We start from the raw sequence: 11,077 nt of genomic DNA, 5'->3' as shown, positions 1-11,077 counted from the left end.
CACAAATGCATTGGACTTCTTCCACTGTGTCATAAAACGAAGAAAATGTCAAGTGATGATGAATTTAGAATTTTAATAGATAGCAATTAATCTTTTGTCGCTCTTTTCCTAAATGTGGATGTAACATATCTACGTTCCATCCTAATTATAAGACTGGGTGTAACAGTGTAATCTGTCATGCAAAACAGCTGTTTCTGGATCCTCTGTTATACTGAAGTCAAGGAACTGAAGCGGGGATACATTTGGAGCTAGAGAACACTGACATATAATAAATTACATTGAAAGTTTTTTCTCATATGAGCCTGCAAGAGATGAAGCCAGCATAAAAGAGCTATTTAGGAAGTTCTTTTAAATACTACTATGATAGTATGCACTCTTTGGCTTTCTGAATATCAGTGGTTTTGCAGGTTCATGTTATAATGACGGTGTAATATAAAAGGCCAAGTTGTTCTCTTAGCCTTCGTTCCAAGTGCACTCTGACCAGTTTGAACAAATTACCATGTAACAGAGTTAAATCTATATTAAAGTAATTTATTAATTTAATAATACTATGAATACTGGCATGAATCAAAGGTATTGATCGTTTCAATATGCAAGGTTGTAGCACTCATCAGTGACTAGTACATAGGCCCAGATCCTCAAGGTATTTAGGCCCCTAATTTCCATTGAAATCAATGCCTAAATCACTTTGAGGATCTGGGCTATAATGCTTTATATTTTTCAGAGTGTTGTACAAATACTAACTAATTAATTCTCACAAAACTCTGAGAGATAGTTAAGTATTATTCAACTAGCAATAATCACGCCTCAGATTAACCTCATTGGCGATGATACTGGCAGAGGAAACTGGCACAGAGCAACTGCAGGCTCCACAATGTCCACTATGGACTTCAATTTGCTTTTGAGTTTACATGGAAGGCACATAGATACTGTGACGATGGGTGACAGTACAAAGCCTTAAGATAGATAGGCTGGTCAAGGGCCAGATTGTATCTGGAGAGAGCACCATTTTGTGGGAGATCGGGCAGGCATTATGCCTCTGGAGGTGGCTTGAAGTTATCTATAGTTGTAGCAGCTCAGCACAGCTCTGTCTTAGCTCTAACTGGCAAACAGGGGAGGAGAAGATCACATCAGAATTTCACCACTGGAAGTCATTGGCAGTGCTCTGATGTGAAAATATTCACAGAAATGTTGCTGCTCCTTTGGAATCTAGTTGTGCCTAGGTATTAGGTTGCTAAAAAGCATCGCAGAAGGAGGCAGGATTCAGGGATTAAGGCCAACATTTTCACAAGCAGCAAGTGATTTTGGGTGCCTCAATTTCTGGGTCCCCAACCTGAGACACCTCAGGCCTGCTTTTGAAAGGTGTGAAGCACCTGATGTTCCTATTAATTTCAACTGGAATTATGAGTGCTCAGAACCTCTGAGTCTTCATTGTTTCAAGTCAGGCACCGAAAAATGCATAACACAATTCCATTGTTTGTTGGTTTGTTGCTCCTATTGAGTTTTAATTAAAGTGAAATATCTAAGCTCTTTCTACCTACGGATAAGAGCATTAAATAAAATATGAATGTGCCGAAATTAAATGTAGACACATGCCATGGTTTGTCATTTTAAAATATATTATTCATATCACCATCAGCAGTCTCGCAGGCTAGGAATCAACCTTTTTCAGCTGACATGCATAGCTCGGGCTTCTTTATGCCTTGGCCATCTAATTTTTAAAAATATGGCTAATAATTAGTGATGGTCCAACCTCAAGCTTTGGAGGCTTAATGTTGATAGGCATCCAAAAGTTAAAATGTTCATCCAAATTTACCAAGAGCTGGGGAGCCCTCACCAAACCAAACTCCCTCCTATCCCATGCGAAAGACCTTTCCAACAGGCCTTGTTGTCTATCTGTCCCATTGTCCTTTCAATGGAGGAGACTAATCAATTGACCTGCTTATCCTTATGCTATTAGGGTTTATCATTACCCTGAACCACATGCAGTCAATTACATCAGTTCAAGATATTAAACTGATAACAGATACTACACTTGATCTTAGCCAAAGTAGGTTAAAAATGCTACCAAACCAGAATAGAAGTGTTTCTCAGCAACTGACACTGGTTTAATAACAAACACAAGGTGCAGGACAACAGTGAACTGGACCTTAGATCATCTTCAGGGCTTCTTGATCCAGGGGAGAAATTATGGGTGGTGGATGGGGACCCTTCACCAAATATTTTTTTCTGCAAGAAGAGGTTCTTTTGAGGTTTGGTTTGAGGTAGCTGTTGTTCGAACTGCCACATTGACCCTTGGTAATAAACATAGTTACACCATAGTACCTACATACTGTAGCTACATTTAAAATACTGAGAGATTTGCTTGCAGTATATTTTTCATTTATTCACCACTAACGCCCTCTCACTGAAATCTATAATGTTAGGCAGCTAAATACTTTTGAGGATTTCGCCTAAATAACAATGAGGTTTGGATATATCTGAGGTGATTCAGCTAATTTCTAGTTATCCCACAGAACACAGCTTCCAAAGAATTTCACGTTGCCTTCCATTCACTGTACACTCTAATATTCATACAACCATGCAAACTGTGAGACATTTTGTTTTTGTTTTTTGAATGCAGAAACGTAAAACTTTTTAAAATCCTGAAAGAAAGAAAGAAAGAAAGAAAGAAAGAAAGAAAGAAAGAAAGAAAGAAAGGATGGGATTTCACTTACAATGGCCCCAATCCTGTAAACTGTCCAACAGTGACAAACGCTTATGCCCGCAAGAAACCTCGCTTAAATAACTGGGAGTCTGTAGGAAGAGAACAGGCCTGTAAGTCTCTTCTTAGAGGATGGGAGGAAGTACTGCTCTACTCTCAGTAGTTTACATTGAGGGGAATAAAGGGGAAAATAATAGACCTTTCGTGTTGTTGCTTGTTTCTGTCATTTGGCCATTCAGAACCCAACAACTCAGTGTAATCACCTGTTTTATGTACTATGCTCATTACAAGCTGTTGTTTTTAGTTTACATTAGCATATGGATGCACTCAAGTTAGGACACTCAAACAACACTAATAAAACATTGGGTATGTGATACAAATAATCAGAATGGTTTGGTCACAGGCCATGTCGACTTACAGAATTAAAACTGTAGGTGTCACTACACACAGAAGTCACTGTATTATATATGTTACTTCTGGGTTATTATAAATAAAGCACTTCTGTTACAGCCACACTTGCCTATCTACTCCTGGTTGCTGCCTGCACTACACCACACAATCTGGTGCAGAATTGGCTGTATCCCCAACCTCAGAGACAGGAGAGAAAACAGGTAAAGAAATAACAGGGAAATTAGTGAAATTCCTCTTCACTAAGGAGTTTTCTTTAATTCCCCAAATACATTGTGGTGCCAGGGCAGAAGAGAAGAAGCAGCAGCTAAGACTGAGAAAGACAGTGAGCACAAGAAAACCCCCAAAAGGTACAAAAAAGAAACAGGAAAAACAGAGTAACATTAATTACGTTAAGTGGATACTATTCAGAGAAACTGGGCTACAGGCCAAATGCAGAGGCGCTATAGCAAGCAAGTGCAGATACTGGGCCAAAAAGTGTCTGATTTGGAAGGGAGGGTTCAGTTCTGGTGGGAAAGCACACATTCATTTGGTCAGAAACCCAATTTTTCCATCAAAAATTTTTTTGATGGAAAACTTTCTACCAGTCCTAGTGGTAATTACAGAACTGATATCTGAAGATGGGCATACTGAAAATGGTAAATAAAGAACCAGATAAGAGGAGACATTCACAATAGAAATGATCATAGGGCTGACATTGTCTGATTTTGACAGTGCTGAGAATGAAGCTTCATCGCTTCTTCCCTCATATCCCAATGAGGGGATATTTATTGAAGATTATAATCATTTTATTTAGCAGCAAACTCAAAGATCCCAAAGCCTCAAAAAGCATGGACCTTCTCTCCACCTCACTGCCCCCAGACTCAGTGCTGACTACCTGTGTTGCTTCTAGGTTATTACTAATAAAACATTTAGCTCTGTTGCCGTCAAGTGCCGTGCTGTGCTCTTTGCTTGCACCAGGACATGGCAAGGCCACTTGTTAAGTGACTTTCCTAATGTGACTTCACATGCATAGCTTTGGTGGGGTTTTTTTCTCTCTTTTCTCATTTAGGGCCCAATCCAATAAACTTTACCTTTAGTGGGACTATTTGTGACCATTTACATCAGTAAGAGAAGTTGGCACTGCTAGTGTAAATAAGGGCTAAAGGATTGGGCTCTTAATGTTTTGTTTGGAATGCTTCCCAGTTATATAAAACAAAAAAAGCATTAAGTTTCCTTACAGTAATCTCTGATAACAAGACACAAGAGGGGCTAAGAAATGGAGAAGGATGACAATTTCAAAATTTATTTCCATCATCCTTTTCTTTCTACTCCCAAATTTATTAGTCAGGAGTAACATTTTTCTTTGTGACTTAACTCCTCTTATAAAGTGAAAAATTCAGCCTTCATGCTGGATGCATGTCCGCCTGCCCTCCTATTCCACTGGTCTCATACAGAATGGATCATGATTTCACAGACTATATTCCACCCCATACACCAAACACCTAGAAAAATCAATAGGTTTGAGTTAATTACTGTCATACTGGAAAAAAGATTCCATCTTTCCACATTCATGGTTTTGTTTATTTGAACACTTTCTTTGTGAAATATTTATATCCATGGTAGCTGGTATTGCTCAAGCTTGTCAGAACTCTGACTGCACCTCTGACCTTTCTGTGCAAGAAATCAATGTTACGAATTCACCAAAAGTATCACTCACCAAAGCTAACTCTTTCATGCAACTTTGTAGTCTACTAAATAACTCTATGGCCTTACTCCTTATCAGATACATTGCTTCATACATTTGGTAAACTGAGTCCTGTCGTTTTTAGTGAATACACCTCATTTCATAAAGTTCTAATATCAAGAAGTATTGAAGGGACTCATTTGAGTGTGTCTATTAAAAAGGTAGCACTGTTACAATAAAATATTGCTTAGTCCTGGCAGACAACAATAGAGTCTCAGACTCCAAACAGTATTGTGAAATGTTTCATTTCTCCTGCAATAAACAGGACCACAAGCACACACAGAAAGTAGTAAACTGAAATAATTTCACATTTAGTTAGTTATCTTTGTCTTTGAACATTAAAATGTTAACTTGATTATCAATCTTAAATCAATTACTGTGTAACTGCTGAGTCAATAGGAGTGTAGTTAAATATTGATAAGTGTCTAAAAGCTGCAACAGGACATATCGACAACCAAAGAGATGAATGTGGGCTTGTGTGAGAGGAAAGTTGGACTTGCATTGCTTTGATGGAAAGCAGCACAAGGTTGAGTTTACATTCTTATTACTACTGTGAGAGGTGACAATCAATAGCTGCCTCTGCTCTGTCAGCATGGAGCACTGAAGACATCTTGGTGTTATTTTGAGTCTTTTCATCTTCATAAGCACATGGAGTAGACGAAATAACATCCTGAGCAGCCAGTATCAGAGGGCAAAGGACTTGCAGCTTGACAATTAAAAAAAAACCATTTAATGTATAAATAAAATAGTAACAGGGAAAAAAAATTAGCTCTGAAAGGTATGATGCTGCTTCTACTTAGCATTCTCCGGCTATTGCAAAGGTAGTCACAGTAGCCTGCAGCCACACTCACTGGCATGGCTATGCTTATAAATTATGAATTAGGACTCAGGAGTCCTTTTATTTTGATAGATGTGAACAAAATGGCTCCAAGGATTTACACAGTATACACAATTAAATAAAGCTGGGACACATTTTAATTACATCCAGCTTTGGTTTTGTTATGATATTTAGCAAAGGAGTCATCAATTGTGTTCAATGATAAAAGTGTAGAATTCATTCGGTCTCCTTTTCTCCTATTTATGAATGTTCCCTTTGTCTCTAAAATATTAAGCCATTCATGTTCCAGTTTGTGTATTGAAGTCATTACACTGTAGCTAATGTACTTCAGTATTTCTTTTGCACCTTTGACTTGGTGAATAATTGGTGTCTACCTACTAATATCCTTTGAACAAAACCTGTTCAATTTTATCTGTAGCCAGCAGCAAAATATACAGGAATAGAGAACCGAAGTAGTTGTTGTTGGATTTGGGTCAGATAAGATTCATTATTATACCAGGCTCCAGGTAGCACCAGCTGTTACGTTTATGTCAGGAATGTCATTATAACTTCATTTTTTCTCAATAAGTTTTTGAAACATTCTTTTTTCCTGATAAAATTTTCTCCACTTTGTGCCATCCCAGAGGCAAATTGTTTTTGGTAAATTTAAGTGAATCTATTCAGCTATTTCGAGCTACGGAAAGGTGAAATTTCCATCCCATTTTTCCCAAATATGATGTTGAAGGTGAACTTTCCTGATCAAATGACACAAAAATGGCTGAATTTTATCATCTGAAAGTTTCAAATTTAGCACTCACTGAGGATGGAGCCCTTTTGTTGCTTGCAAAAAATAATGAAGCATGACGGAACACTCAGTTTGAGCCATCCTTAACTGTCTATGACACAGACTACAAAAAGAGCACAGTTCTCCCATCGAAGTCAGCAAAACTCACATTCACTTCAGTGGGAGTAGCACCAGGCACTAGTTGCAAAGTTGAAAAGATTCTCTGAAGACAGATTTCAATGTAGGAATGGTTTCTGCATAGACAGCTTTATGTTCCGATGCATCTTGTCAGCTCTTTCCCTGGTGCAGCTTTTAAACTCTGTGGGATGTGGCTTTGCAAGCTCAGAAGCCTGATGATTCCTGTGGATCGAGCCAGTTGATGATTCTCTCACACGAGGCTCTTTGGGAAATTCCCAAACCCACAGCTCCCATAAATCTTATATACTTATCAGCGTTCTTTGATCATGAGATGATCATGAGCGCCCCAAATTCCCACTGGCCTCAGGATCCTCTGTGCTAGCCCTGGGAGGCACATGGCAACCCATTGATTGGGTGGTTTGCCAAACACCAACTCCCTCAACCCTTGAGAAAGACTAGATGTGGTATTGGAGACTGTGAAGCTCTTGTTATGCACAGCCAGCTGGAACCAGACAGAGTAAAGCAGATCTCTTGCAAGCAGTTTAAGCAGTGAGAAAGCACTGAAAAACATGTTATCTAGAGTAAAAAGGAACGAAGAAATAACCTGAGTAGAAGAATGGAGCACTTAAAAGTCCCACCAGAGTTGAAATTCTGGAAATGTGGAAAGCAACAGTCGAGGTTTAAACACTTTACTCTGTATCTGCAAGCAATGAGTGCCAGCAAAAAAGGCAGTCAGTCAGAAGGTAGCCTTATTTCTGACAATAGCTGGTTTTGAAGAACTTGTTCCATTTAACAGTTTTCAGTTAACTCAGGCTGAGGAGGCTAACTGTGAAACTTTATTCCAAAAAATTGAAGGAGTACTGCAGTCCGTGTAAAAAGTAAACATATGCATTTTTAAATAGACTGTACAAAAAGGTGACTCCATAGAAGAGTTTGTAACTGATCAAAGGCTAAAAAGACAACCTTGCAATTTTGGGAGGCTAAATGAATCCTTGATAACAGACTAGATAATGATTTGGATCTGTAACAAAAAACTCAGAGAGGCTACTGGAAAACCCAGAATTAACATTCAACAAAGCAATCAGAATTCCCCAAGCAAAAGAATTCAGTCACTCCATCCAGAATTAAGCTTACGGAGATTGGACAGCTCTGTAGACACGATACAGAATCCAAAAAACAAAAGAGACCTGCAGCAGAAAGGCATGCAGTGCTTAAAGTCAGAGTCCACTAAAAATAGCACACAGAGCTGTATAGACCGCAGCAACCCACACAAGCCAAACAATGCCCAGCATATGGAGGAAAAAATACAAGAATTTCAATGAAATACATCACTTTGCAAGAATTTGGAAGCACCAGCAGCATGTATACAATGTGGAAAAAGAAGATGACAGCACCACTAGCTCAGATGAACTCTTAATAGAAGTAATAGACAATTTTGCAACAAAAGTCGACTGGATTATTAACATAAAAGCAAAGGAGGCACAGATTTGTTTACACTGCCTGGAAAAAATAGGTACTTGTTCTACACTGTTATACTCAATTCCCTGCAAGAGGTCTTACTAGAGATACTACAGCTAAACAGGTGATTGCACATATCAAATCTATTTTTGATAGACATGATATGTCCAACAGAATAATGTTTGACAATTAGCCAGGGTTTAAGCAATCTGCAGCAAAGTATGGGGTTAGACATGTAACTGCTAGTCCCCATTATACCCAGTCTAACAGGCTAGTAAAAAATTGTGTCAAAATAATAAAAGTCCTATTAAAATTTCACCCAGGTATAGTCACAAGTGGTGTTACAAATTCTTACAAGCACAGTAAGCAAGGAGTCACCTAAACTAGCCGGTAGGAAATGCTGAGAAGAGGGATGGGGTCTAAGACACGCTGCTTAAATGAGTTAGGTGCTTAAGCCTGGGCTGGAGTGAGGTGCCTCCCTCCCTCAGGATCCATAACTGTGAACTTCTCCTGGAGGTAGGTGCCTAAGCCAGGTCAGGGCTTTCTTGTGAAAAAATGAGGAGCCCCATTCCTTGCCCAGTCCTTAAAGCACTCATGGAGGAGATGGGAGAACCAGATTCAAATCTGCAGTCTGACTGATTTGGAGCAGGGACGCCCAGGTGAGTGCCCTAAAGACTGGGCTATCATGTATTCTGGAATGGGTCTCTTTCAATCTCTCCTGGTTGAGCTGTGCTCTGTGTATAAAATAATTAAGTATTCAATGGGCCAGAGAGATTTGAACCCAGGCTCCTCACATCCTAGGTGAGTGCTCTAACCACTGGATATATGTGAAGGGTATTATGCAGCAGTACATCCTCCTCCTGCATGGGCCTCAGTCTGGTAGACATACTCAAAGGCAACTGCTGAACATGCCTACTGGATTGGGTCCCCAAAACAGGATTGCCAGGAACACCTAGTTTGTGAATCCCACATGAGTTAGGTGCTGAGCTACTAGACGGTGGTGTCTGGATTTAGGCAGCTATATGCATGCCCAGCCATTGAAATGTAGGTGCCTTGGGGACTTTAATGGCAAAAACATAGGCATCTAAAGAATTTAGACATCTACAGGTGCAGGGGAATGTTGGTTTTGTCAATATCATTACTGCCTAAATATTGGATTTAAACACCTAAAGCGGGCATTAGGGGCCTAAGACCCCTTGTGAACCTAGGCCTGTACCGTCTCTGGTTTTCACTCTTTTTTGTTTTTATTTTGGTTTTTATTTATGCAACAAATTAGCAACCCTCCCCCCCAAAAAACACCAACCCCCTCCCAATCTATCAGCAGACTTAGAATTCAGGTGAACACATCTATATTTAGGGTGCCACAACTCATAAAGCACTTGTGCTTATGAGGGCCCAAATAAGGGAGATGAAAAAAAAATCATGCAATCTATAACTTCAGATTCTTTATTCCTGATGTAAATTTCAACAATAATCAAGGAGATGTCATAATTTTTTTAGAACATAGGTAACTTTGGGGCTAAATAATTATTTTGTATTATTATAGGGCCTACAAGTCTCAGTCATGTATCAGGAGCCTTTCTTTTATTTTTTTTTTTTTTTGGTAAGCTCTGTATAAATACAGAACAAAAAGCTCTGTATAAATACAGAAGAAAAAGGCCATTTCTCCCCAAACAGCTTAAAATGAGACCCAACCCTCAAATTGAGAGATAATTGACAAGTATCCTCAGGCCCTAACCTAACATACTATATTCAAGGCCAAAATAATATTTTTGTAGATTTTTAATGAGGTTAAGAGGGCAAAGTCAGACTTATCTGGAAACTCTGTTTCAGGCCAAAATTGTGAAGCAGCTGTTAAAGGTCTGTAATAAAGATTAGATGGGTGTAGACAGTAGCATAGAGTCTATGAGTCACATAGACTTGGTAAAACACTTGGAATTGTATAATATCATGGTACTTTTTTCGCCTAAGGGGAAAAGAAGTAAATCTGTGTAACTATGACTCAGCTATCTTATTTAGATTCAGAATATGAATATGATTATTTTCTATCTAGAATGGTTCTGTATATACAATCATTGCCATCAATGAAAAAGACACTTTAATGGGAAAGGAGACATTATTATTCCTAACACATATAAACTTTCAAAATGTCAAGGACATTTTTTTAAGCAACTTCATTCAGATATAACTGTTAGAGAACTTAAACTGCATCAGGATACAGGCCATTTTTGGTAAAATATGTTTGGAAGCCAGTGTGGAAATGATGGATTCCTACATTTTATGAATCTTTTAAAAAAATGACAGAAACACAAACAAGTTATAGATTAATGTTTCTGCTAATGAGGTCCCCAGATAATTAAGAAACTACACTAGATGTAAACAGATGGAAATTCAATAGTGCCAAATTTCCCCCCTCTTCCTTCCAAAAGAATGGAAATAAAGCTGTCCTTCTAAAAGGGTAGGAATGTTGGCCCAATCTTGTTGTCCATATTCAATCAATTTAATAAATAATAAACAATAAAAAAATGACAGTTTGCACATTTTAAAAGCATTTCCCATAGGAGTAGTTTATAAACATTAATGAATTAAGGCTCACAATGCCCCCATAAACTAAGAAGGTATAGTCATTTCCATTTTACAGTGATACAACAACTAAGGCCCATCATGTTTACACGACTTGCCTAAGGTTACAAAGCAAGATGGTGGGAAAATTGGACATAGACCCTAATGCCCCATCCTCTCTTGTAGACACTACATCAGACTGCCTCTTTTGAAGACCACAGAAAGTCTCAGAACACAGTCGAACATGAAATGTGGTTCTTTAAAATTAGCTCAAAGTCATATTGATGGGTACAGGTGATGTAACTTTATTTAAACTTACTTTTAAATAAACTTTTTAAATATAAAGAAGTAAAATACTTGTGTCAATTTTCTAAGATTTAATAATGTCAGAAAGCAAATTACAGGCTAATAGTAGTAAAGCATTCTTGAAACAAAATAGAAGAGGGTTCATAAAACATCAAAACAACTTTTTGCAATGCT

General features: G+C 38.3%; 1 non-coding gene across 1 annotated transcript; it reads right to left on the bottom strand.

The window, feature by feature from the left end:
• Positions 1–703: 703 nt before the first annotated feature.
• Positions 704–851, bottom strand: LOC125642012 (U4 spliceosomal RNA). Its single transcript, XR_012669816.1, has one exon. It is a non-coding gene; the product is annotated as a U4 spliceosomal RNA (small nuclear RNA).
• Positions 852–11,077: the final 10,226 nt, after the last annotated feature.

The sequence above is a fragment of the Caretta caretta genome, chromosome 8 (genome assembly GCF_965140235.1).
Source record: "Caretta caretta isolate rCarCar2 chromosome 8, rCarCar1.hap1, whole genome shotgun sequence".
NCBI lineage: Eukaryota > Metazoa > Chordata > Testudines > Cheloniidae > Caretta > Caretta caretta.
Note: the sequence above shows the minus strand (reverse complement) of the source record. Positions and strands in the feature narration are given on the sequence as shown.